The sequence below is a fragment of the Lolium perenne genome, chromosome 2 (genome assembly GCF_019359855.2).
Source record: "Lolium perenne isolate Kyuss_39 chromosome 2, Kyuss_2.0, whole genome shotgun sequence".
Classification (NCBI taxonomy): Eukaryota; Viridiplantae; Streptophyta; class Magnoliopsida; order Poales; family Poaceae; genus Lolium; species Lolium perenne.
The window spans coordinates 241,707,049-241,734,061 of record NC_067245.2 but is presented as its reverse complement, the minus strand read 5'-3'; the positions used below and the strand labels follow the sequence as shown (position 1 = coordinate 241,734,061).

Sequence of the window (27,013 nt, the reverse complement as noted above, 5' to 3'; positions counted from 1 at the left end):
AAAGTCTTTGATAGTAAGGTTGATACTAGATTTGGATTACTGCGCAGAAACAGATTTCTTGCTGTCACTAATTTGAGTACATCTCTCTGTAGGTAACTTGGAAAAATCTGCGAAAAATCATGATTAATCCTCAGATATGTACGCAACTTTCATTCAATTTGAGATTCTTCATCTGAGCCTGTTAAGTGCCTCGAAAAAATTCGTCTTTACGGACTGTTCTGTTTTGACAGATTCTGCCTTTTTATTTCACATTGCCTCTTTTGCTATGTTGAATGAATTTCTTTGTTCCATTAACTTTCAGTAGCTTTGGGCAATGTCCATAAGTGTTAAGAATGGTTGTGTTACCTCTGAACATGTGAATTTTTGATTATGCACTAACCCTCTAATGAGTTTGTTTTGAGTTTGGTGTGGAGGAAGTTTTCAAGGATCAAGAGATGAGGATGATACAATATGATCAAGAAGAGTGAAAAGTCTAAGCTTGGGGATGCCCCCGTGGTTCATCCCTGCATATTTCAAGAAGACTCAAGCATCAAAGCTTGGGGATGCCCAAGGCATCCCCTTCTTCATCGACAACTTATCAGGTCACCTCTAGTGAAACTATATTTTTATTCTGTCACATCTTATGTGTTTTACTTGGAGCGTCTGTATGTTTTTATTTTTGTTTTTTGTTTGAATAAACTCGGATCCTAGCCTTCATTGTGTGGGAGAAAGACACGCTCCTCTTGTTCATATGAACACTGGTGTTCTTAGCTTTACTTTTAAATGTTCATGGCGAAAGTTAAAAGTTGCTTCATTTATTGCTATTTGGTTGGAAACACAAAATGCTTCATGTTGTAATTGGTATATTGTCTTGAATAATTTGATACTTGGCAATTGTTTTAAGCTCTCAAGTAGATCATGTTTAAGCTCATGCACCATGTAGTTTAAACCTATTAGTGGAGAACTACCGTAGAGCTTGTTGAAATTTGGTTTGCATGATTGGTCTCTCTAAGGTCTAGATATTTTCTGGTAAAAGTGTTTGAGCAACAAGGAAGACAGTGTAGAGTCTTATAATGCTTGCAATATGTTCTTATGTAAGTTTTGCTGTACCGGTTCATACTTGTGTTTGCTTCAAACAACCTTGCTAGCCAAAGCCTTGTACTGAGAGGGGATGCTTCTCGTGCATCGAAATCCTTGAGCCAAAACTTATGCCATTTGTGTCCACCATAACTACCTACTATGTGGTATTTCTCTACCATTCCAAAGTAAATTGCTTGCGTGCTACCTTTAAAATTTCATTCCTTGTCTTTGCAATATATAGCTCATGGGAAAAATAGCCTTAAAAACTATTGTGGTAAAGAATATGTCGCTTATGTATCTTATTTCTTATAAGTTGCTTGTTGAGCGGTAACCATGTTTCAGGGGACGCCATCAACTGTTACACTTTTGTTGAATATCATGTGAGTTGCTATGCATGTTCGTCTTGTCTGAAGTAAGGGTGATTTATCATGATTAAACGGTTTGAGTATGCATATTGTTAGAGAAGAACATTGGGTCGCCAACCAAAGCCATGAATCATGGTGGAAGTTTCAGTTTGGACATTAATCCTCAATCTCTTATGAGAATATTATCTGTTGTTGAATGCTTAAGCATTAAAGAGGAGTCCATTATCTGTTTTCTATGTTGTCCCGGTATGGATGTCCTCAAGTTGAGATCTATCAAAAATGAGAAATCAAATGCGATCTATCTCCTTGGACCTTTGTACAGGCGGCATAGAGGTACCCCTTTGTGACACTTGGTTGAAACATATGTAATGCAATGATAATCCATGGAAATCCAAGCTAATTAGGACAAGGTGCGAGCACTATTAGTATTCGATGCATGAGGCTTGCAACTTATAGGAGGTTTTATGCATAACACATATGAATTATTACTACCGTTGACAAAATTGTTTCTATGTTTTCAAAATAAAAGCTCTAGCACAAAAATAGTAATCCATGCTTCCCTCTGCGAAGGGCCTTTCTTTTACTTTATGTTGAGTCAGTTCACCTACTTATTTCTATCTTAGAATCAAACACTTGTGTCAACTGTGCATTGATTCCTACATACTTGCTTATTTGCATTCATCATATTACTTTGTGTTGACAATTATCCATGAGATATACATGTTGAAGTTGAAAGCAACTGCTGAAAATTATATCTTCCTTTGTATTGCTTCAAAACCTTCTATTAAGAATTTATTGCTTTATGAGTTAACTCCTATGCAAGTCTTATTGATGCTTGTCTTGAAAGTACTATTCATGAAAAGTCTTTGCTATATGATTCAGTTGTTTAGTCATTGTCTTTACCATTGCTTCGAATCACTTCATTCATCTCATATGCTTTACAATAGTATTGATCAAGATTATGATAGTAGCATGTCACTTCAGAAATTATTCTTTTTATCGTTTACCTACTCGAGGGCAAGTAGGAACTAAGCTTGGGGATGCTTGATACGTCTCCAACGTATCTATAATTTCTGATGTTCCATGCTAGTTTTATGACAATACCTACATGTTTTGCTCACACTTTATAATGATTTTATGCATTTTCCGGAACTAACCTATTAACAAGATGCCGAAGCGTCAGTTCCCGTTTTCTGCTGTTTTTGGTTTCAGAAATCTTACACAGGAAATATTCTCGGAATTGGACGAAACAAAAGCCCACGATCTTATATTTCACGGAAGGTTCCAGAAGTCCGAAGGGGAGACGAAGATGGGCCAGGGGGCCCCCACACCACACCTGGGCGCGGGCCCACTCCTGGCCGCGCCACCAGGTGGTGAGGGCACCCTGGTGCCCCTCCGACGCCGCCCTTTCGCCTATATATGCTCCCAGACGCGAAAACCCTATGACAACAGACGATATTCCACGAAGAGTTCCGTAGCCACCGCCATCGCGAAGACAAGTTTTGGGGGACAGAAGTCTCTGTTCCGGCACGCCGCCGGGACGGGGAATTGCCCCCGGAATCCATCTCCATCGACACCACCGCCATCTTCATCGCCATTGCTGTCTCCCATGATGAGGAGGGAGTAGTTCTCCCCCGAGGCTGAGGGCTCTACCGGTAGCTATGTGGTTCATCTCTCTCTCCCATGGTGTGATCTTTATGTGATCATGATCTTTGTATCACTATTAATCTATGTGTTACTCTAGTGATGTTATTAAAGTAGTCTATTCCTCCTCCATGATGTAATGTTGACAGTGTGCATCATGAAGTACTTGGCGTAGGTTATGATTGTAATCTCTTGTAGATTATGAAGTTAACTATTACTATGATAGTATTGATGTGATCTATTCCCCCTTTCATAGCTATTGTTGACAGTGTGTATGCTACGTTAGTACTCGGTCTAAATTGAAACGGTCTATTATGCACTCTAGAAGTTACTTTAATATGAACTCTGGATGTTGTGGAGCTTGTTTACTTCGGCTTGAGGTGTGCTTTTATAGCCCTACACAATGAATGGTGTTTTTTATCCAACAAGAGAGTGTTTGAAGTAGCACAAGTGAAGAGAAGTTATTTATTTATGTGATCATTGTTGAGAGTGTCCACTAGTGAAAGTATGATCCCTAGGCCTTGTTTCTAAGCATTGAAACACCGTTTCCAACAAGTTCTGTTACATGTTTGCTTGCTGCCATTTTTATTTCAGATTGTTATTACCACTCATATTCATCCATATCACTTGCATTTTACTATCTCTTCGCCGAACTAGTGCGCCTATACATCTGACAAGTGTATTAGGTGTGTTGGGGACACAAGAGACTCCTTGTATCGTAATTGCAGGATTGCTTGAGAGGGATATCTTTGACCTCTACCTCCCTGAGTTCGATAAACCTTGGGTGATTCACTTAAGGGAAATTTGTTGCTGTTCTACAAACCTCTGCTCTTGGAGGCCCAACACTGTCTACAGGAATAGAAGCGTGCGTAGACATCAAGGGCAATAGATGCATTTGTCGCTGGTATTAGGAGGAGAGACTTTGTCGAGGATTTGGGTAGAACCAACCCAAAAACAATATCAGCACTCATGGAAATTGCGAATCGGTGGGCAGATGGAGAAGATGTTGTTCATAACAAGCGACATAGGTCGCCAGAGGAGGACCGCAGTCGAAACTTTCAAAATAGACGACGGTTCCCTCGACAGTTCTCGAGCTATGATTCTCCTGGCCAAATATCGGCTGGATTACGAGGAAACACTGGAGGAAACAATCGAGATGATTATCAAAGGAGTAGCGAGCAGCGAGGCGACAATAGAGATGATTCCCGTAACAACAGACAAAATAGTGGACCAGGGTTCCAGAGACCATATATATCTCCCGAGGATATAATGAACGGACCGTGTCAGATGCATTTTTATCTCGATAATAATGGAAAGAGGCAGTCAGGACATTTGCAGAAGGACTGTCGAAATTTTCAAGCAATGCTAAGATTTGCAGGGCAAGCCAATACGCAAGCAATGAATAGAAACCCCCAGGGGGCAAGGAGTGAGATTCACCTTCCACCTCCTCCTGCAATTCAGATGAAAATCGACATCAACTACAAATAGCGGCAGCTCCAAACCCACCCCCTTACATCAACACCAATGGTGCGGTCTCGATGATCTAGAAAGCTAGGCCATCTAACAGGGCTCAGAAAGTAATCTCACGTCAAGTGTTCATGGCAGAGAAGATGCCTCCACCAACAATTGAGTACCTGAATTGGTCAGGACAGGACATCGTCTTCACCATAGCGGATCACCCGCAGCAAGTTCCTCGACCAGGGCAATCAACACTTATTTTACCAGCGGTGATAGCAGGATTCGACGTTTCTCGAGTATTCATAGATGGAGGCAGCAGTCTAAACCTTATGTACGCAGATACACTAAGGAAGATGAATATATCCCTGGCAAACCTAAATCCAACTGACACACGTTTCCATGGTATCACGCTAGACAAGCCAAGTTATCCGCTGGGGAAGATCAACCTCGACGTTCAGTTTGGAACCCGAGAAAACTACAGAATAGAGAGGTTGGAGTTTGAGGTCGTGGATTTCCCGTCGCAGTATCATGCTTTGTTGGGACGACCAGCTTATGCAAGGTTTATGGCGGTACCACATTACACATATTTACTATGGAGGTTGCCTGGGCCCAAGGGACCAATCACAGTAAAAGGAAGTTTTGCGATGGCTGATAAGTGCGACAAGGATTTTCATCGATTGTCAGAAACTTTCGGGATGCAAGCAGAGTATATGGCGTCAAGGTTAACAACAGACTACGATGTATTGCCAGACGCAGGGAGGCCGCTCAAGGAGCCAACCTTTGACGCCACTAAGGATTCCAAGGAGGTACAGATTCACCCGACAGATCCCAAGAAAACGACATCCATTGCGACAAACATGGACCTCGCATAGGAAAGCGCGCTCGTCAAGTTCCTCCGTGAGCGCTGGGAAATCTTCGCATGGTGTCCAGCTGACATGCCAGGAGTACCCAGGTAACTTGCCGAGCACCACCTCAACTTGGATTCACTAGCAAGGCCAATTAAACAACCTTTGCGGCGTTTTTCGGAACCAAACCGCAAGGCTATGCTGTCAGAAATTGATCAACTCAGAGAAGCTGGTTTTATCAAGGAGCTACATACAGAGGCTACATGGGTAGCTAACCCAGTGTTGGTGCCGAAGAAAAACACAAAAGTCCTTCGCATGTGCGTCGACTTCACGTGTCTCAATAAACATTGTCCAAAGGATCACTTTCCCCTCCCAAGTATCGATCAAATTATCGACTCCACGGCAGGTTGCGAACGTCTTTCCTTCCTGGATGCGTACTCTGGTTACAACCAGATCAGATTAAAAGAAGAAGATGAAGTCAAAATAGCTTTTATAACACCATATGGCGTGTTCTGCTATAGAACAATGCCCTTTGGGCTGAAAAACGCGGGAGCAACATACCAGCGGATAATGCAGAAGTGTCTAGCCACGCAGATCGGAAAAAACGTCCAAGTATATATCGACAATGTCGTCATAACAACAAAGAAAGGATCCACCTTGATCGAGGATCTGAAGGAAACTTTCGACAACCTCGACAAGTTCTGCCTCAAACTGAACCCGACAAAGTGCTCGTTTGGCGTTCCTGCAGGGGAACTCCTCGGGTTCCTAGTCTCAGCAAGAGGAATTGAGGCCAATCCCGAAAAGATCCAAGCTATCGTAACAATGAGGAAGCCAACAAAGATAAAGGAAATACAACAACTGACGGGGCGAGTCGCAGCTTTGAGCAGATTCGTCGCCAGACTAGGAGAAAAAGCACTACCGTTCTACGCTTTGATCAAACAAGGAGAGAAATTCTAGTGGAATGAGGAGGCAGATAGAGCTTTCGAAGAACTTAAGCGCACAATCTCGACATCACCAATCTTGGTGGCACCCAAGGAAAAGGAACCTCTCCTGCTATACATTGCAGCCACGCCTCAGGTGGTCAGCACAGTCCTCGTGGTTGAAAGGGAAGAAGAAGGCAAACACCATGGAGTGCAGCGGCCGGTATACTTCGTCAGCGAAGTTTTATCACCTTCAAAACAGCGGTACCCGCAGTACCAGAAGTTAGCATATGGCGTGTTCACAACCGCAAGAAAACTGCGACACTATTTTTCGGTGCATCCGATAATAGTGGTCAATGAGGCTCCTTTATCCAATATACTGAACAATCCAGAAGCTACGGGTCGTGTCTCCCTTTGGGGAATAGAGCTTTCCCCTCGGGACATCACATATGAAAAAAGAAAAGAAATAAAGTCGCAGATCTTACCAGATTTCATCGCAGAGTGGGTGGAGCTACAAAATACGGGACCTCCGGATTTATCGAGAACCTGGACTATGAACTTCGACGGGTCTAATAGATTAGAGGGAGCTGGAGCTGGCGTGATACTAATATCACCTCAAGGCGACAAGTTGAAGTATGTCTTACGGATGATGTTTCCAAACGCGCACAACAATGAGGCAGAATATGAAGCACTTATACATGGGATGAAGATGGCGAAGGCTTGTGGCGCAACTCGATTAAAAATCTTCGGCGACTCACAATTGGTAGCTCAGCAAGTCATGAATCAATGCGACGCAGTCAATGATAGTATGATAGCATACAAAGAAGTGTATAACAAGCTCGAGAAGTTGTTCGACGGGTGCGAGGTAAATCACATCAGCAGGCTAAGCAATGACGAAGCCGATGTTCTTGCAAACATTGGGTCGCAATGTCTCGCAATACCACCTGGTGTGTTCTGGGAAGAGATAGCTGAAAGATCAACCAAGGCACAAAAATAGCAGAGGAAAGAAAAGGGAGAAAAATCCTCGGGGGCTAAAGAAGTATCATCGGGAGAAGAGGAGGAACCTAAGGAAATAATGATGATACAAATTCCATGGATGCAGCCTTACATAGCATATATTTCGAGACAAGAAATACCCGACGATCCAGTTGAAGCAAGGTGAGTTATCAGACGATCTGAAGCCTTTACTGTGGTCAAAGGAGAGCTGTATAAACGAAGTATCTCAGGAGTACTGCAACGATGTGTCTCACCCGAGGAAGGAAGGCTAATACTGAAGGACGTACACGAAGGAGTGTGCGGACACCACGCAAGCAGTCGAGCTATAGCAGCCAAGGTTTTCAGAGCAGGGCTCTATTGGTTAACAGCAATTGAGGATGCAAAAGACATAGTTCGCACCTGTGATGCATGTCAAAGGTTTGCTGCAAAACCTCATTCTCCGGCAGCAGAGTTAAGGCCAATACCGCTGTCATGGCATTTTGCCCAATGGGGTCTTGATATGGTGGGTAAATTGCACAAGACTTGGCCAGGAGGATACGAGTATATGCTCGCAGCTATCGATAAGTTCACAAAGTGGATAGAAGCAAAGCCGATAAATTCACCAGATGGAGCGTCCGCAGTCAAGTTCGTCAAGAGCATAGTCTTTCGGTTTGGAGTCCCTCACAGCATTGTCACGGACAATGGAAGCAACTTCACATCCAAAGAATTTAAAGCATACTGCGAAGGAGTAGGCATCAAACTACAGTTCGCGTTAGTTGCGCATCCACAAACCAATGGACAGGTTGAGAAAGCAAACGGCGTCATCTGCAACGGTATCAAGAAGCGTATATTAAAACCATTGGAACAAGCCCTACACACGTGGCCAGAAGAGTTACCCAGCGTGTTATGGAGTATTCGAACAACACCAAATACAGCGACACGGGAAACTCCGTTTTTCATGGTCCATGGAGCTGAGGCAGTATTGCCGATAGAGATAGAACACAATTCCCCGAGAGTGGTGGAATACAATGAAGAAACCTCGACAAAAGCACTAGAAGACGATGTCGATGCACTGGACGAAGCTCGAGACGAGGCACTATCAAGAGTCACCAAGTACCAGCAAGATATGAAAAATTACCACAGTCGACGTTTGCAACCAAGATCTTTTCAAGTAGGAGATTTGGTTCTTCGGCTCACACAAACCAGCCATGAGAAACTAGAATCACCATGGGTTGGCCCATACATCGTCACAGAAGTAATCGAAGGAGGAGTGTACAGGATAAAGGACAAGAAGACAGGGGTCGCCGAACCAGACCCTTGGAACGTGGCGCAGCTCAGGCGGTTCTACGCTTAGAGTCGAAATATAGTCCTCCTTTGTAAAAATATAATTTACTGAAACGCCCACGAGTTTTCAGACGCACTCTTTTCCTTTTCAGGGCACCGAGTGGGGCTGAAAAGGTTTTTAATGAGGCGGGCTCGCGGTGCTGCAATATAGTAAAGATATTGGTGACATACATTTTCTTTATCGATACTCTCGGGGGCTCGCGCCCAGCAGTTACAATATATATATACATTGCCGAAAAATATAACTTGCCAAAATATTTCGCCTTGGTGCAAAGCACCTCGCAAATCAATAAAGATACAAAATAGTGGTCAACAAAAAAGCTCGGGGGCTTATCGACAGAAAGATAGCTCGAGATATTTGACAATATACATATTATTTACAATATACAGGTGATCATCGACAGGGAAAAACAACAAAGAAATTCTTCAGATAGCACCTAGTATATCATCTATATTGATCCTCTCGTTATTTGGACCACCAAGGCTATGTTCAGCATAGCTCCCTCTCACAAAGAATTCAGAATCTAGACGAAGCAATTCATCCATCATCTCTTCGGCTACTGGAGTTACAGCTTCATTGATCTTGTCGATATTTCTCCTCCTTCTAGTCAGTTTGGCTTGGCATTTTGCGACAATCTTTGTCATTTCTAACTTCGGGTAGCTGACTTGCAGCATAATCATGGCAAACCTTGCTCCGGTCGTCAGCTGAGCCTTCACAAACCCGTGGATTCGGGGAGCATCCCGAAATTTGTCCATCAGATCAGGAAGAGTTTCTGGTGGAGGGTTGCGAGGAAACAAGCGTTGAAAACCAAGGCCATCGTCTTGGTACAAAAGTCGAGAAAATCACGAACTTGGGAAGCGCGATCTTGGAACCTGACAATTTGTCGGGTGCGTTCAGGCGTAGCCCAGAAATTTGAACCATGCTCCAAGGCGAGTTTTATAAGAACATTGGATCTAGCTTCCACACGTTGATCTTCTGCAGCAGTGTCCAGAAAAGAACCTACCCAATGGAAACATCAGCAAGAGGCGGAAAACAGGCAAGACGAAAAAATGAGAGAAATTGAACTCAGGATGAATACCTGCCATCTCCAAGCTAGCATCGTTCATCAGCTGCAGCATATGCTCTTCTCGCGAAAAAGCCTGTGCAGCCTCAGCAATTGCGGTATCCTTCAAAGTTAGGGCTTCTTGGGCCTGTTGAAGAGCAAGTTTCTCCCTTTCGGAAGATTTTTGAGATTGTTCCATTATTACGAGAGCTTGTTTTTTCATCGACTGAAGTTGTTGTCGAAGTTCGTGCATATCTTCCGTTTGATCGGTACTCGAGGAAGTCTCGATACACTCGGTAGCAGCAGCTTTTCTCGAGAAAGATACGGCCGACAACGCATCAGATGGACGAGGCATCACGGTATAGTTGTCAAAAACCAACTGGAGAAGAAATTTTTTGATATCAATAACTTGGCAACATAGATTTCCATTGATTCATTTGGATATTTACACAAGCATTACAAAAGAGGGTTCCTAGTGAACCAAGGATCATATGTCACCAAAGCTACTACGGCAACAACATCAAAAGAGAAACAAAACAAAAAACAAAGACATGATGGTCTACTTGACCTCCGGCTTCGATGAACTAGGGGCAGGAGTCGGTTTGCATCCGAGGAAGGAGAGGATATTCTTTGACTTCATCTTGGCAGCCTTAATCAAAGATTGCCATTTCTTCGTCTCCATCTTCTTTGCATCACCAACCTTCGCCCAGTCGACGGCTATCTGCAACCAATGCAATGGTGCCTTCAATACCAATCTTCAAGCCTTCTTGATGAAGACCCGGCCCAAGATCTTCCTGGGAGTTGAAGCACTTGGCTAGAGCAGCAAAAGTATCGGGTTCTTCTTTCTTCGCGAAGAAGTAAGGGAAAAGCTTCGACAAACCCGATTTAGCGTCAGCAAGGCCCTGGCGTGCCTCATCTCCATGAATTTCAAGAAGGGAGAGCGCGTCGAGAAGACGATCCCCTTCAGGATGCTCGAGATCATAATCTTGTTGCGTTCTCCCTGATGAGGAAAAATACATCTTGTCAACAAATAAGCAAAGAACAGTATGGTTATCCGAAGAAATTACAATGGTCAGAATACTTACTAATAAAACGTCGACTCTGCGACTCCAAACGCGTGATGATTTCCCTCTCACGAGCAGACTGCTGAGCTATGTTTTCACTTAATGAATTCTCCGCGTCCTGAAGTCTTTTTCGAAGATCTTCGACAGCGGTGGCATCTGATTCAGCTTTCTTGCGAGCTTTTTCGCTTTGCTCTAACTCAAGAGAAAGAGTATCAGCACGCTTGTTAGCTTCAGCAAGGTTATCTAGCAAAATAAAGGATAAAAAATGTCACGACAAGATAGAAGGAGGAGAATATACTCAATGGAAAGAGGCAAGAAAAGAATACCTTCAAGCCTCTTAGCATGATCATGGTACCCGATGAATTGGGTACCAAGACGAATAAATTCCTTCATCAAAGGCTGAAAGGGAAAATGAAGGAGGATAAATCAACATAGGAAGCAAAAGTTTGACAACGAAAAATAAAAACCAAGGGAGAATCTAAAGTGCTAAAAAGGTTGAAATATAAATGAAAGGAGGACTTACATCATCCATCAAAGGAGTCGTAGAACTACTGGCCAAAAGAGTGGATTCTTTGCATGGCTCAATCCTTGCTCTTTTTGGCGATGAGGCTCGGGGGCTCCCAACAGGAGATGGATGCCCTACATCTTGTTGAGGAGGCGAGGTTTCGTCGGGGCGAGTCTCCGACAGAATTTAAGTACGTGACGTGCTCGTTTGAGCAGTCACGTTAACAGGAGGATCTTCTTCCTCGCCACTATTCACCAAGCAAAACTATAAGAAACAAGACAGGCAAAATGATGGGAGCAAAAATAGAAAGGCGACAGAAACTTACGAGCTGACAAGGGCATCGTCGTAAGGGTTAAAAGTTGTCCCTTCTTCTTCGGGAACAGCTTCTTCGGCAGGAGGTTCGCCGGCTTTGGAGGTGCCAGAGTCGACAACTTCATCCCTTTTTCTTTTGTTCCCTGGAGAAACAGCAGACGGAAGAGAGTATGTTGACTCGGTGGCTTCAGAATCAACTTCTCTTTCAGAGGAAGCCGCAGATTTGTGAGAACCCGCGACTTCGCTCTCAGGGCGAGAAGTACCCTGGTTATCGTCGGTGACAACAGCCCGTTCTTCCACTTCCCTGCCTTCGGGAAGAGGAGGAAGAGAAGCTAGAACTTGATGATTCTACAAGAACAAGATATGTCGACAAAGAAGTTATATAAGGGGTGTCAGCAAAATAGTAGTCGATAAATGTTAAAACATTTGACAGGGCAAAATAGTAGTCGACAAACTTTACCTCGGGGAGGGCGTTGGCGCCACTATATGGCTCCACGCGGCAAGAGGATGGAATGGCATCTTTCTTGCTGAGCGATGAAATTCTTCGGATAAGCTTCTCCAAGTCCTTTACTGTGAGATCCTTGGAGAGCCGGTCGACATCTTCCTCGCGAGCGTACATCCAGAGGGGGTTTTTGCGAGCCTGCAGAGGATGCACCCTAATCCTAAGGAAATACGCTGTGATTTGGATACCCGACATTTCTTTGCCGCGGGTATTTTGAAGCTCGTGGATACGAGACATCAGCGCCTCTGTCGCCGTTTTCTCCTCCTCGGTGGCTGATACGTCCATTTTGCATCACTATTTTATATCATAATTTACTGTTATTCATTGATATATTTCTTATTTAGAGGTGATACTTAAGTTATTTCACCTATTTTGCATGTTTCATGATTATTGGAGAATCGCTCACCGGAGTCAGGATTCTGCCGGAAAAAGCACCGTCAGAATGCAATATTTCTGAAGATCAGCAATTGACGGAAATTACACCAAAGTTCTTATTTCTCCCGAAGAAGAAGCCAGCCAAAAGGAGGGACCGAGGAGGGCCGCCATGGCCCCCCCATAGGCCGGCGTGGGCCCCATCCTGGCCGCGCCGCCTTGTGGGGAGGGGGCCCACAGCCCCCTTTGGCCGCCTCTCCTTCGCGTACTTCTTCTACCCGAAAACCTAAGGTGCTGGGAATAATCGCGAAGAGTCATAGCCGCCTCTGCGGGCCGGAAAACACCAGAAAGAAAAGAGCTCTCCGGCAGGCTGAAATCCGCCGGGGAAATTCCCTCCCGGAGGGGGAAATCGACGCCATCGTCACCGTCATCGAGCTGGACTTCATTGGGATCATCATCACCATCATCTCCACCACCGTCACCGTCATCTCCACCGCTGCACCTCGTCACCGCTATAACATCTAGGGTTGAATCTTGATTATTTCATAGGGGAAACTCTCCCGGTATTGATTACTACTTGTTATTGATGCTATTGAGTGAAACCATTGAACCAAGGTTTATGTTCAGATTGTTATTCATCATCATATCACCTCTGATCATGTTCCATATGATGTCTCGTGAGTAGTTCGTTTAGTTCTTGAGGACATGGGTGAAGTCTAAATGTTAGTAGTGAACTATGTTGAGTAATATTTAATGGTTTGGTATTTAAGTTGTGGTGTTATTCTTCTAGTGGTGTCATGTGAACGTCGACTACATGATACTTCACCTTTATGGGCCTAGGGGAATACATCTTGTATTCGTTTGCCAATTGTGGGGTTACCGGAGTGACAGCAACCTGAACCCCCGTTGGTATATCGATGCAGGAGGGATAGCAGGATCTCAGAGTTTAAGGCTGTGATTAGATTTATCTTAATTACTTTCTTGTATTTGCGGATGCTTGCAAGGGGTATAATCACAAGTATGTATTAGTCCTAGGAAGGGCGGTGCATTAGCATAGGTTCACCCACACAACACTTATCAAAACAATGAAGATTAATCAACTATATGAAGCGAAAGCACTAGACTAAATTCCCGTGTGTCCTCAAGAACGTTTGGTCATTATAAGTAAACAAACCGGCTTGTCCTTTGTGCTAAAAAGGATTGGGCCACTCGCTGCAATTATTACTCTCGCATTTTACTTACTTGTACTTTATTTATCTGCTATATCAAAACCCCCTGAATACTTGTCTGTGAGCATTTACAGTGAATCCTTCATCGAAACTACTTGTCAACACCTTCTGCTCCTCGTTGGGTTCGACACTCTTATTTATCGAAAGTACTACGATACACCCCCTATACTTGTGGTTCATCAAGACTATTTTCCGGCGCCGTTGCCGGGGAGTGAAGCGCTATTGGTAAGTGGAATTGGTAAGGGAAACTTTTTTTGTACGTGCTGATTTTATTTCTGCCTGCTGCTATAATTCATTATGGAGAGATCTTCTCTGGAATTTCTATTTGGGAAATCTACTACTACTGCAAAGGTAGTGGATGAGGCGCCAGGTGAGAAAGAGGTTCCATACAAAATACCTATGAAAATTATTGAACGTGTTGTGGATAACCGCTATGAAGGGGATGGAATTGTCCATCCTGGAGAACATTTACTGTTTTTACATGAATTATGCGGGTTATTCAAGTGTGCAGGTATTGCTATGGATGAAGTTAGGAAGAAACTATTCTCTATATCGCTGTCTGGTAAAGCGGCGCATTGGTATAAATTGTTGAAGAATGGGGATTCTCTTGATTGGAAGGATATTGTGCCTCTATTTTATTCTAAATTCTATCCTTCAAGTGAAATTCACAAAGACTGGAACCGCATATATAATTTTTGGCCTCATGATGAAGAGAGTATTGCCCAAGCATGGGGGAGATTGAAGTCTTTAATGCTCAAATGCCCCATTCATGAGCTTCCTGGTAATATCATCATTGATAATTTCTATGCAAGATTTTCTTTTCAAGATAAAACCTTGCTGGATACTACTTGTTCTGGATCATTTACACGCAACAAAGAAGAGTTTAAAAGGGACCTTCTTGATCGGATTCAGGAGAATACTGAAGGATGGGAGAACGACAAAGATAGAGAGTCGTGTATAAATTATGATTATGAATGCATTGAAACTTTTATGGATACTGATAAATTTCGTAATATGAGTGCTACTTATGGTCTTGACTCTCAAGTTGTTGCAAATTTTTATAAAGCTTTTGCTTCTCATTTTGAATTGCCTACGAAGAATTTTGATAAGTATCATGAACCTTACAAAGATAAAACTGATTCACCTATAGATAAATGTGTTGAAATTAAAATTGTTGATCATATTCTTCCTGAAGCTTATATTGAAAAAACTCCTTTTCCTGCTAAAATGAAGGAGTATTCTGTTATAACTAGTGCGGTTAATAAAAGTGCAAAGAAACCTATAGAACCTGAAGAGCAAATAAAGGTTGAACCTGCCATTGCAATAATTAAAGATCTTGTGACTAAAAATGTAGAAGATGGTCATATTATTTTATGTGAAGATGCTTCTAATATTGTTTCACATCCTAATAAGTCTAGGAAAACCAGTGTTCCTATGCTCTCTGTTAGAATTGGTGATCATTGTTATTATGGTTTATGCGACATTGGTGCAAGTATTAGTGCCATTCCTTATGAGCTTTACACGGAAATCATGCATGAAATTGGTTCTTGTGAACTTGAAGATATTGATGTGGTTATTCGACTAGCTAATATAGAAACTATCTCTCCTATTGGTATTGTTCGAGATGTGGAAGTTCTATGTGGTAAGATTAAATATCCTGCTGACTTTTTGGTACTTGGTTCTGCTGCTAGTAGGTCTTCTCCTATTATTTTTGGTAGACCTTTTCTAAATACTTGTGGAGTTGTTATAGATTGCAAGAAGGAGAAAATTGTAACTAAATTTGCTGGTGAATCTTATGAGTTTAATTTCTCTAAATTTGCCAAAGCTCCTTCTAAAGCTGATTTGCCTAATAATGATTTTAGAGTTGAACAGTGTGCATCTATTGCTCTTGCTCCTAATAATCCTTTGCATCAACATTTGGAGGATAGTGAGAGTGGAGTCTTTAGGGAAGAAAGGAATGAGCTTGATGAAATTTTCTTTCGTCAACCTATTCTTAAACATGACTTGCCGGTTGAAGATCTAGATTTTGAGGAAGAAAGGTTGTTGGAAATATTGAAGAAACACCGAGGAGCTATTGGCTACACTCTTGATGACTTGAAGGGGATTTCTCCCTCTATTTGCCAACATGCCATTAACATGGTAGATGATGCAAAGCCTGTTGTTGAGCATCAGCGTCGTCTAATTCCTAAGATGAAGGATGTGGTAAGGAATGAGGTATTAAAACTTCTTGAAGCTGGTATTATATATCATATTGCTGATAGTAGATGGGTTAGTCTTGTGCATTGTGTTCCTAAGAAAGGAGGAATAACTGTTGTGCCTTATGATAATGATGAGATCATCCCTCAAAGAGTAGTTGTAGGGTATAGAATGTGCATTGATTATCGAAAAGTTAATAAAGTTACTAAGAAAGATCATTACCCTTTACCTTTTATTGATCAAATGTTAGAAAGGTTGTCTAAAAATACTCATTTTTGCTTTCTTGATGGTTATTCTGGGTTTTCACAAATTGCTGTTAAGACTAAAGATCAAGAGAAAACCACTTTCACTTGTCCCTATGGAACTTATGCTTATAGGCGTATGCCTTTTGGTTTATGTAATGCTCCTGCTACTTTTCAAAGATGCATGTCTGCTATTTTTCATGGCTTTTGTGAGAAGATTGTAGAGGTATTCATGGATGATTTTTCTGACTATGGGAATTCTTTCGATAATTGCTTGCGAAACCTTGATAAAGTTTTGCAGAGATGTGAAGAAACTAACCTTGTTCTTAATTGGGAGAAATGCCACTTTATGGTTAATGAAGGAATTGTATTGGGACATAAAATTTATGAGAGAGGTATTGAAGTTGATAGAGCTAAAGTTGAAGCAATTGAGAAGATGCCCTATCCTAGGGATGTTAACGGTATTCGTAGTGTTCTTGGTCATGCTGGGTTTTATAGGAGATTTATTAAAGGTTTCTCTAAGATTTCAAAGCCTCTTACTAATCTTCTTCAAAAAGATGTACCTTTTGTTTTTGATGATGATTGTAAGGAAGCTTTTGAAACTCTAAAGAAAGCCTTGACAACTGCTCCTGTAGTTGAACCTCCTGATTGGAATTTACCTTTTGAAATCATGTGTGATGCTAGTGATTTTGCTGTAGGCGCTGTTCTTGGACAGCGAATAGATAAAAAATTGAATGTTATTCATTATGCTAGTAAAACTCTTGATGCTGCTCAAAGAAATTATGCTACAACTGAAAAAGAATTATTAGCTGTAGTCTTTGCTTGTGACAAGTTTAGACCTTATATTGTTGATTCGAAAGTTACAATTCATACTGATCATGCTGCAATTAGGTACCTTATGGAAAAGAAAGATGCTAAGCCAAGGCTTATTAGATGGGTGCTTCTTTTGCAAAAATTTGATTTACATATTATAGATAGGAAAGGTGCTGATAATCCTGTTGCTAATAATTTATCTAGATTGGAAAAATTGCTTATGATCCTGTTCCTGTTAATGATTGTTTTCCAAATGAACAATTGGCTGTAATAAAGGTGAGCTTGCGAGATAGTCCTTGGTATGCTGATTATGCTAACTTTATTGTTTCCAAGTACTTGCCTCCAACCTTTTCAGCTCAGTAAAGGAGGAAATTCTTTTATAACTTGAGGCATTATTTTTGGGATGACCCACACTTATATAAAGAAGGAGTGGATGGTATTATGCGAAGATGTGTTCCCGAATATGAACAACAAGAGATATTGAGTAAGTGTCATGGTAGTGTTTATGGAGGACATCACGCCGGAGATAGAACCGCGCAAAAGGTTCTACAATCAGGTTTCTATTGGCCAACTCTCTTTAAAGATGCAAGAAAGTTTATTTTATCTTGTGATGAATGTCAAAGGGTTGGTAATATCTCCAGACGCAATGAAATGCCTATGAATTATACTCTTGTTATTGAACCATTCGATTGTTGGGGATTTGACTTCATGGGTCCTTTCCTTTCTTCAGAAGGTAACACTCATATACTCGTCGCTGTTGATTATGTTACTAAATGGGTGGAAGCCATACCCACAAAAAGTGTTGATGGTGAGACCTCTTTAAGAATGCTTTTAGATATTATTTTTCCTAGATTTGGAGTTCCTAGATATCTTATGACTGATGGAGGTTCTCATTTTATTCATGGTGGTTTTAGAAAAACTCTTGCTAAATATGGTATTAATCATAGGATTGCTTCCGCTTATCATCCTCAAACTAGTGGGCAAGTAGAATTATCAAATAGAGAGATTAAATCTATCTTGCAAAAGACTGTTAATAAATCTAGAAAGAATTTGGCTAGTAAATTGAAGGAAGCACTATGGGCTTATAGAACTGCTTATAAAAATCCTATGGGTATGTCTCCTTATAAAATGGTTTATGGAAAAGCTTGTCATTTACCTTTAGAACTAGAGCACAAAGCTTATTGGGCTGTAAGAGAACTAAACAAAGATCCTAAACTTGCCGGTAAGAAGAGATTGCTACAATTGAGTTCTTTAGATGAATGGAGAAGTGAAGCTTATGAAAATGCTAAACTTTTTAAGGAGAAAGTTAAGAAATGGCTGATACGTCCAAAACGTATCTACTTTCCCGAACACTTTTGCTATTGTTTTGCCTCTAATTTGTGTATTTTGGATGCAACTAACACGGACTAACGCTGTTTTCAGCAGAACTGTTCTGGTGTCTCGTTTTTGTGCAGAAATCCAACTTTCGGGAAAATCCTCGGAATTTATGCAGAAGGCCCTATTTTCCCAGAAAACTGACGGAGCCAGAAGGACAAGTCAGGTGGAGGCCCGAGGGCCCCACACCATAGGGCGGCGCGGCCCAGGGGGGGCCCGCGCGGCCCTATGGTGTGGCCCCCTCGGCCAGCCTCCGACGCCCTCCTTCGGACTATTTATCGGCCTCGACCTAAAAACGCACGGGGAAAAGTCGAAGTCGCCAGAAACCCTCCAGAACGCCGCCACATCGCGAAACTCCGTCGCAGGAGCCAGAAGTCTCCGTTCTGGCACTCCGCCGGGACGGGGAATTGGAGGAGATCATCGCCGTCATCACCGCCAACGCCTCTACATCAACCAGCCATGTTTCCCCCATCCATGTGTGAGTAATTCCCCCGCTGTAGGCCGAAGGGGATGGTAGGGATTGGATGAGATTGGTCATGTAATAGCATAAGATTATTAGGGAATAGTGCCTAGTGTCCGTAATTGGTACTTTGATGATATTGTTGCAACTTGTTATGCTTAATGCTTGTCACTAGGGCCCGAGTGCCATGATCTCATATCTGAACATGTTATTGATTCATGAAGATATTCATTGTTTATTGATCTTACCTGCAAGTTGTATACACATGTCGCTGTCCGGAACCGATGGCCCCGAAGTGACAGAAATCGGGACAACCGGAGGGAATGGTAGTGATGTGAGGATCACATGTGTTCACGGAGTGTTAATGCTTTGCTCCGGTACTCTATTAAAAGGAGTACCTTAATATCCAGTAGTTTCCCTTGAGGCCCGGCTGCCACCGGCTGGTAGGACAAAAGATGTTGTGCAAGTTTCTCATTGCGAGCACGCACGACTATATATGGAACACATGCCTATTGATTGCTTTGTACTTGGACACCGTTTTATTATTATCTGCAAATGCCCTGTTATGATTGTTACATGAGTTTCTCTCATCCATGCAACGCCCGTCATCCGTCCCCGTGCCTACAGTATTTTAATCCTGCTGTTTACTATAATCACTACTGCTGTCTTTGTTACTCTGCTGCTGTTATTTCACTACTGCTACTTCTATAAAACTGTTACTACTGATAAACTCTTGCGAGCAAGTCTGTTTCCAGGTGCAGCTGAATTGACAACTCATCTGTTAAGGCTTCCAAGTGTTCTTTGTCTCCCCTTGTGTCGAATCAATAAATTGGGTTTTACTTCCCTCGAAGACTGTTGCGATCCCCTATACTTGTGGGTCATCAAGACTATTTTCTGGCGCCGTTGCCGGGGAGCATAGCTTTATTTGGAAGTTCACTTGGATTAATATTGTTCGCTGCAAATTCTCCATCATGGGTAAACCTCGCGATACTAAGATCGCCATATTACCATCCACTACAAGAAAAGGTACAACTCTGAGTACCTCTGCTGCTCTTGATTCACCATCTGTGATTGATAAACTTGTTTCACCGCCGCATGCTTCACATGCGGGTACTTCTGCTGAATCTGAAAACTCTCATAATATTGATAATATTTCTGCTGTGCTTGATGATAGTGGTTCATTGGGATCCTTTCTAGATGCTACGATTGCTAGGTCTAGACAAATTGAAAATACTGAAACTCCTAATGCTACTACACCTGTTAATTCACCTGAACTTGATTATTCTAGTGATGATCCTGATGAAGATTATGTGGAGCTTAATGATGATTTTATTGAAAAATGCAATGCTACTACTGATGCAAGAAAAATTAAAAAGTTGCTTGCAGAACATGCTGTTAGATATAAACTGTCTCCTGATCCTAAATTTGCCACATCTCCTATAAACATTAAGGATAAAGATTATGATTTTTCTCTTGATCTATCTCATATAGCTATTGTTGAGAAAACGCCCTTTTGTGGTACTGAAAAAGAGAGTGCTGTTGAACACATGACTGAGTTATCTACTCTAAGTAGCTTGTTTTCTGATGATGTCAAGATGCGTACTTACTTTGTTGCTAAAATCTTTCCATTCTCATTAAAGGATGACGCTAAAACTTGGTATAATAGTTTGCCACCTAATTCTATTAAAAGTCCAAAAGAATTGCTTGATGTTTTCTTCCACAAATACTTTCCTGCTAGTGCTCAACATATTGCTTTGCAGAGAATTTATAATTTTGACCAGGGAGATGAAGAGAAATTGCCTGAGGCTTGGGCGAGATTTTGCTCTCTTATTAGAGCTCGGCCTGACCATGATTTGGAAAAGAATGATTTACTTGATATATTTTATAGTGGACTAACCATTGAGTCTAGAGCATACCTAGATAGTTGTGCTGGATGTGTTTTCAGGAAAAGAACTCCAGACGACGCTGAAGAATTATTGGCTAAAATAGGCCGGAATCATGATGATTGGACTACGCCTGAACCAACTCCAACGCCAATATTAAAGAAGAGGGGTATGATTAAATTAAATGATGAAGATATGAGGGAAGCCAAGAAGTCTCTCAAAGAGAAAGGTATTAAATCTGAAGATGTGAAGAATCTTCCTCCCATAGAAGATATATGTGAGATAATTCCCCCTTCATCCATGATTGAGGTAAACTCCCTTCAACGCTTTACTAGGGAGGATATTCCGTATTCGAAACCCCCTGCACAATGCTTAGATGAGTTTGATAATTATATTGTTAAGCAAGAAAATTTTAATATGAGAGTAGAGAATCATTTAATGGAAAATTCTCGAGCTATTAGTGAATTGCATGGTATTGTGGAGAGAACCTCCAATGATGTTAAGATGCTTGTTAAACATTTCATATGATTCAAACTCAAATTGATCAACTCACTAAATTGCAAAATGACTTGTTAGGGAATAGTTCTAAAGAAAAACATGCTTATGAAGTAACAACCAGAGGTGGTGTCTCTACCCAGGATCCTCTATATCCTGAAGGGCATCTGTAACGGCCCCGGGTTATACCCCAAATAGAATTGCTTGTTTTTTTTTTCTTTTCTGCATCATCATGTCATCATGCATCATATCATCCACAATATTTTATCAAATACAAATTATTTCTAAATAAAAACTATTTTCTTTTCCCTGTCATATGGTTTCTATATAAACCCCTTGTCTTTTCTTTTAACAAAAACCCAAATAAACAAAACTATTTTATTTTTGGTATCAAAGTTTTTGGCAATGGTTGTAATTGCTACTCTCTCACCTCTGTCCAAATTCAAAACAGTTTAAATCTGTTTTATTTCAAAACAAGAATTAAGCAAAAGAAGAAGAAAAGTGCTAACAGAATCCTATCCTAAACTGAACCTAACCCAGCCCAAACCAAACCTGAGCGTGAGTGTTAGCCTCGTCCTGTCGCTGTCCTTCGTGAGGTGGAGCACGAGGAGAGCCTGGGAATCTTCCTCGTCCACTCTTCCCCTCCAAATCAATCCCCCAACCCTAGCTGCCTGCTTCCTCTTGCCCGCCGCCATCGCTGACTCTTCCATCCCCTCCTCCATGAAACGCTGCTTCAGAGAAAAACACCAGGGAGATTTCATATTAAGTTACAGAGTTTCGCCTGAGAAAGATCGCCGCCGCGCCGTCGTTCCTCGTCGTCGTTCGCCGTACTGAGCGCGGGGATGGAGCCCACGTGGCCTCATCTTCCTCCTCGCGGAGTTCACGAAGCCGGAGCAGCTCCAGGACGCCTTCTTCGACCTCGTCTCTTTCCTGGAGCCAGCACGTCTGCTTCCTCTTCTTCATCTCCGTCGTCCCCGAGCTTGAGCGCCTCGCCATCTTCGTCCTGGGTGAGAACCTCCTCACCTCCACCCTCTTCCTGTTCATTCCGTAGCAGTAGTCGTCGCCATGGCCGTTGTCCTGACCTGGGCACGCCCCTTTAACAAGCGCACGCCCATGGTGATGTCGCTGTTGCTGTGAGTTTCAGTTTTTAGTGTCAATATTCAGTTATCTGCACATGCGGTTTACCTGTCTGCTCCCTGTAAATAAACCCGTAGCTGCAGCACAGTTGTTGTTTCCTTGCACCTCTTCATGACAGTCCAGGATCATATTTCAGGAAAAACGATGGCAAGCCTTTTCTCCTTTGTTTTTGTTTCAGTTCAGACACCTGTTGTTGTTCAGGACTTTTCAAAACTACATGCACCCAGATCATATCACTAACACGTTCTAGTTCCACTGGCTGGAACTAAAAGTTTTTGGTGTTTGCTTCTAAAAACGTCCATACGTACAAATCTGTTTTCAACAAACGCAAGGCACCACTTTTTGTTTTGCAACCTTTGTCAACTCTTGTTGCTAGCTAATCTTTCACGTCCCAGCTAGCTAACGATCGACCTGCTTGTGTGCTTGGTTCAGCTAGCTGTACATCAACAACCAATTGATCCAGCTGCCTGCATGTGTGCTTAGCTGCTTGCCATCCATCCGCCACCGGCCTGTCTCTGTCTCTTCTTTCAGTTTCGTCAGTAAACTGTGCACCTTCCATCTTCGCTTCAAAAACAGTCACGACCCTGGTTGCTTCAATTTGCTTTCAGCAAGAAGCTATTTAATCAGCAACGGCTCAGTCTTGTGGCTTGTTTCTTGTTTCTTGTTTCTTGTTCCTTGTCTCCCGGACAGTTGATCCCAGGATCCAACCCAATCATTTAAATTAGCCCTGTGCTAGCCTTTTGCTCCCAGATATTCGGCCATTTCATCTATATCTGTTACAGTCTTCCTAATTCCTAAATGCAATCTATTTTATTTTATAACTTGTAATCAGTAGCTCTATTTGCAAAGTGTTTTATATGAAATTTGATCATAAAATTATGAGGAATCTAAATATGCTATCCACATACATGTTTGCATCTGGCATCATGTAGTGTCATGTTAGGTTGCATCGCACCCAATAAATAAACGCGGAGTATTTTGGAATTACCGGATAAGAATTCCCCGCTCCGTTTAATATTGAAGTAGCTCACCCCTGCCATGTTATGCCATGCTAATGAACACTTAACTTTGACGGTAGAAGATGCAACTCCAACCTAATTTGCTTGTCCGGGGTTCCGACTCCGATTAATTTGGTTAAGTTGCATCGCCGCATCATATTTGCCATGTCATGCATATCATTTTGATCATGCTGGTTCTTCTTCCGTAGTTGTAAGACTTGCATCTGTTGCTTGTTCCAGCATTTGCTTCTTCTCGGATAGGATCGCGAAGTGGTGTTGTGAGATACGTCAAGTTCTCCGGATGTTCCTCGGCAACCTTTAACAGGCAAGCATTTTCCTTATACTCCTGCCCCTGCAGAAGTCGCTCACCTATTTTATTTTGCCTTCTCCCTCATGCTATCCTTGAGTTGCGTTCTTGTCACGTGTCCCTTCCACTTGTTACCTCAAGCAGCCTATATTGCCTCCACCAACCACCTACAGCTATTGTTTGGTTATCGGGTCTGCCTTGCGAGTCGTAGTGCATGCTAGTGTTGTTTATATCTCGTTACCGATACTGCTATCTTATCGGGTTATCTGTTGGGGAACATGACACATGGTTTATGGATATATCTGTTGTGGATATCATGGTTACTTGTTAATAGTTGTTAGCGGAGACATCGGTGGGTCAGTTGCTCGTTTTATGACGGCTCACTTGTGTTTCCTAAATATCTTAGGACCCCGAGTTCTTGTTATCTGTTCCGAGACTGAGCGCTCTAACCACACGTGGGTATGTTTCTGGGTCTCCCCTCGACCACTGCCGGAATCTACAGCTTTGTCCAGTGGCCACAACTAGTTTGCAATGTTTTACCTTTTGTTGTTCGCGTGCATGCCAGCCTGTTACTTATTTACTTTGGGAAGCCCCTGGGTGCCTTGTATCCCTTGTTTCTGGTATGCACGTATAGGTCGCGGAGCCGCTGCAAAGTGGTTTATCGCCCCAGTGTGTGTTTAAACCACCTAGTACGCTGTCGCAAACAGCTAGGTCCGCTTCGGAGATACGGCCGGACTTCGATTCGGGTTCAACTTGGTTAGGTGGCTTCCTGGACATTGTTGTCGTGAAGGAGAGTGCGAGTCGTGATATCCACCTGTCGCAAGTGGGTTGATCGTGCGTGTGGGCACATTTGGGCACCCCTGCAGGGTAAAATCTTATCGATAAGCCGCGTCCGCGGTTATGGACGACTTGGAGCTGTATGACTCGACCATAGACAACTTATACCCGTCGTTTCAATACTAATAACTTGCGTAGTAAGTTAGTACAACTTCAATAATAAATGGTTAAAACTTGACAACCGTGTGAGTGCCTTTTGTAAGTACTTCCTTGCGAGGGGGGAACGCATCGCCTGTGTTATGTTTGCAGAGTATAGAACTGTTAGTTTATGCGTTCTCTCACCTTCTCTGATAGACGACTGTTGTAGAGTGTCTCTATAGGTTTTTAGTGCTTGCGCGCTGCCGCTTAACCCCACCATATTGCCTATGACGTTCCTCTTGCGTCCTCTAAGTCCCCTGCGTGCCTCAAGTACAAAGGACGACTGGTTGACGAATGCTTATACGTCTTGAAGTCTTGTTAAGTACGAACCCGTACTTATTGCTGCTTCTACGGGATATAACCGGGCAGGTATGAAGATATGTTCGATGAAGACGACGCTAGCAAGGTTACCCTTCCGGCTTGGCCTGGGCAGGGTTATGGACGCCACTGGTTATCTTCAGGACTCTTAGTCCAAATTTGTATCTTGTCCGTACTCGGATGTATTTGATCTTCTGTATGATTTGGATCTTTGTATTGTATATTTGTATCTTGACTCGTTGGAGTCGTTGTTGTAATATATCTGTATCTTGTGGGCTCTATTGTAATCCTGTTGTAATGTTACCTCTCGTGATTGATTCCACCCGCATCGCGTGCATGCTTCGGCGTGTACGGGGCGCTTGGTGGTGCGTCTCCTAAAATCGATATCGTGCGGATTTTCGGCGGGTTCGCTGGGATCCTCATGGTACCGGTTTTGGGGCGCCACAAGTTGGTATCAGAGCATCAGGTTGACGATACCCCATAGTCCAGCCTTTAGGATAACCTTGCCAATGGTCGTTGAGTTTAGAGAGTCAAAACTATTTTCTAAACCTTCGTTGGATAGATCTGATTAGCTCTGATTTTTCTCCTTGCCTCTTTTCTTTCTCCTCTTACCTTTGCGAGTTTTGAGTCTTCTCTCTTATCCAAGTTTCTCCGAGTCTTAGGTTTCGACGTGGGTTGGACGTTCTATGCCTTTTGCCTAATAGGACCGATCTCTGAAGACCTTCCGCCAGAAGAACATCAACGATGGCTAACCTTTTTCTTCTCCGTTGACATCATCTTTGCTTCTGTGATCTCCCTACAATTCTTTGTGCCTTGGTCCCGTCGAATCTTCGCTGACAACGCTTATCAAGATCGCCAATCTGAATTCCGGGAGTGGATTGCATGATTCTCCTATTTGTGTACCGAGTAATGCTTTGGGTGCGGGATGGAGTAGCTACCATACCGACTACTCTTATCATTGCTTTGCTATATTGAAATTGGTGGATCCATGTGACTGTTACTCCTTCCTCTCTTTCTCCGGAGTTGTCATCGTCGACGTGAGCAACAACCCTTGTTGGTGGTGTCGACCGTCCTACCGGAGCAACAATTCTTGTTAGTGGTGTCGAGGAGATCGACACGTCGCGAGAAGATCCGATAGTTCACCTCTCTTCCCCCGTACCTGGACGTGGGATCTCGGGGCGCGATCCCTTGTTAGTGGTGTCGATTGTAACGGCCCCGGGTTATACCCCAAATAGAATTGCTTGTTTTTTTTTTCTTTTCTGCATCATCATGTCATCATGCATCATATCATCCACAATATTTTATCAAATACAAATTATTTCTAAATAAAAACTATTTTCTTTTCCCTGTCATATGGTTTCTATATAAACCCCTTGTCTTTTCTTTTAACAAAAACCCAAATAAACAAAACTATTTTATTTTTGGTATCAAAGTTTTTGGCAATGGTTGTAATTGCTACTCTCTCACCTCTGTCCAAATTCAAAACAGTTTAAATCTGTTTTATTTCAAAACAAGAATTAAGCAAAAGAAGAAGAAAAGTGCTAACAGAATCCTATCCTAAACTGAACCTAACCCAGCCCAAACCAAACCTGAGCGTGAGTGTTAGCCTCGTCCTGTCGCTGTCCTTCGTGAGGTGGAGCACGAGGAGAGCCTGGGAATCTTCCTCGTCCACTCTTCCCCTCCAAATCAATCCCCCAACCCTAGCTGCCTGCTTCCTCTTGCCCGCCGCCATCGCTGACTCTTCCATCCCCTCCTCCATGAAACGCTGCTTCAGAGAAAAACACCAGGGAGATTTCATATTAAGTTACAGAGTTTCGCCTGAGAAAGATCGCCGCCGCGCCGTCGTTCCTCGTCGTCGTTCGCCGTACTGAGCGCGGGGATGGAGCCCACGTGGCCTCATCTTCCTCCTCGCGGAGTTCACGAAGCCGGAGCAGCTCCAGGACGCCTTCTTCGACCTCGTCTCTTTCCTGGAGCCAGCACGTCTGCTTCCTCTTCTTCATCTCCGTCGTCCCCGAGCTTGAGCGCCTCGCCATCTTCGTCCTGGGTGAGAACCTCCTCACCTCCACCCTCTTCCTGTTCGTTCCGTAGCAGTAGTCGTCGCCATGGCCGTTGTCCTGACCTGGGCACGCCCCTTTAACAAGCGCACGCCCATGGTGATGTCGCTGTTGCTGTGAGTTT

At 42.9% G+C, this 27,013-nt stretch overlaps 1 long non-coding RNA gene across 1 annotated transcript; it reads left to right on the top strand.

Annotated features, from left to right (window-relative positions):
* Positions 1-21,738: 21,738 nt before the first annotated feature.
* On the top strand, positions 21,739-25,138 carry LOC139836139 (uncharacterized). The gene is made up of 3 exons (XR_011752490.1): positions 21,739-22,107; positions 23,476-23,560; positions 24,887-25,138. It is a non-coding gene; the product is annotated as an uncharacterized lncRNA (long non-coding RNA).
* The last annotated feature ends 1,875 nt before the right edge of the window (positions 25,139-27,013 follow it).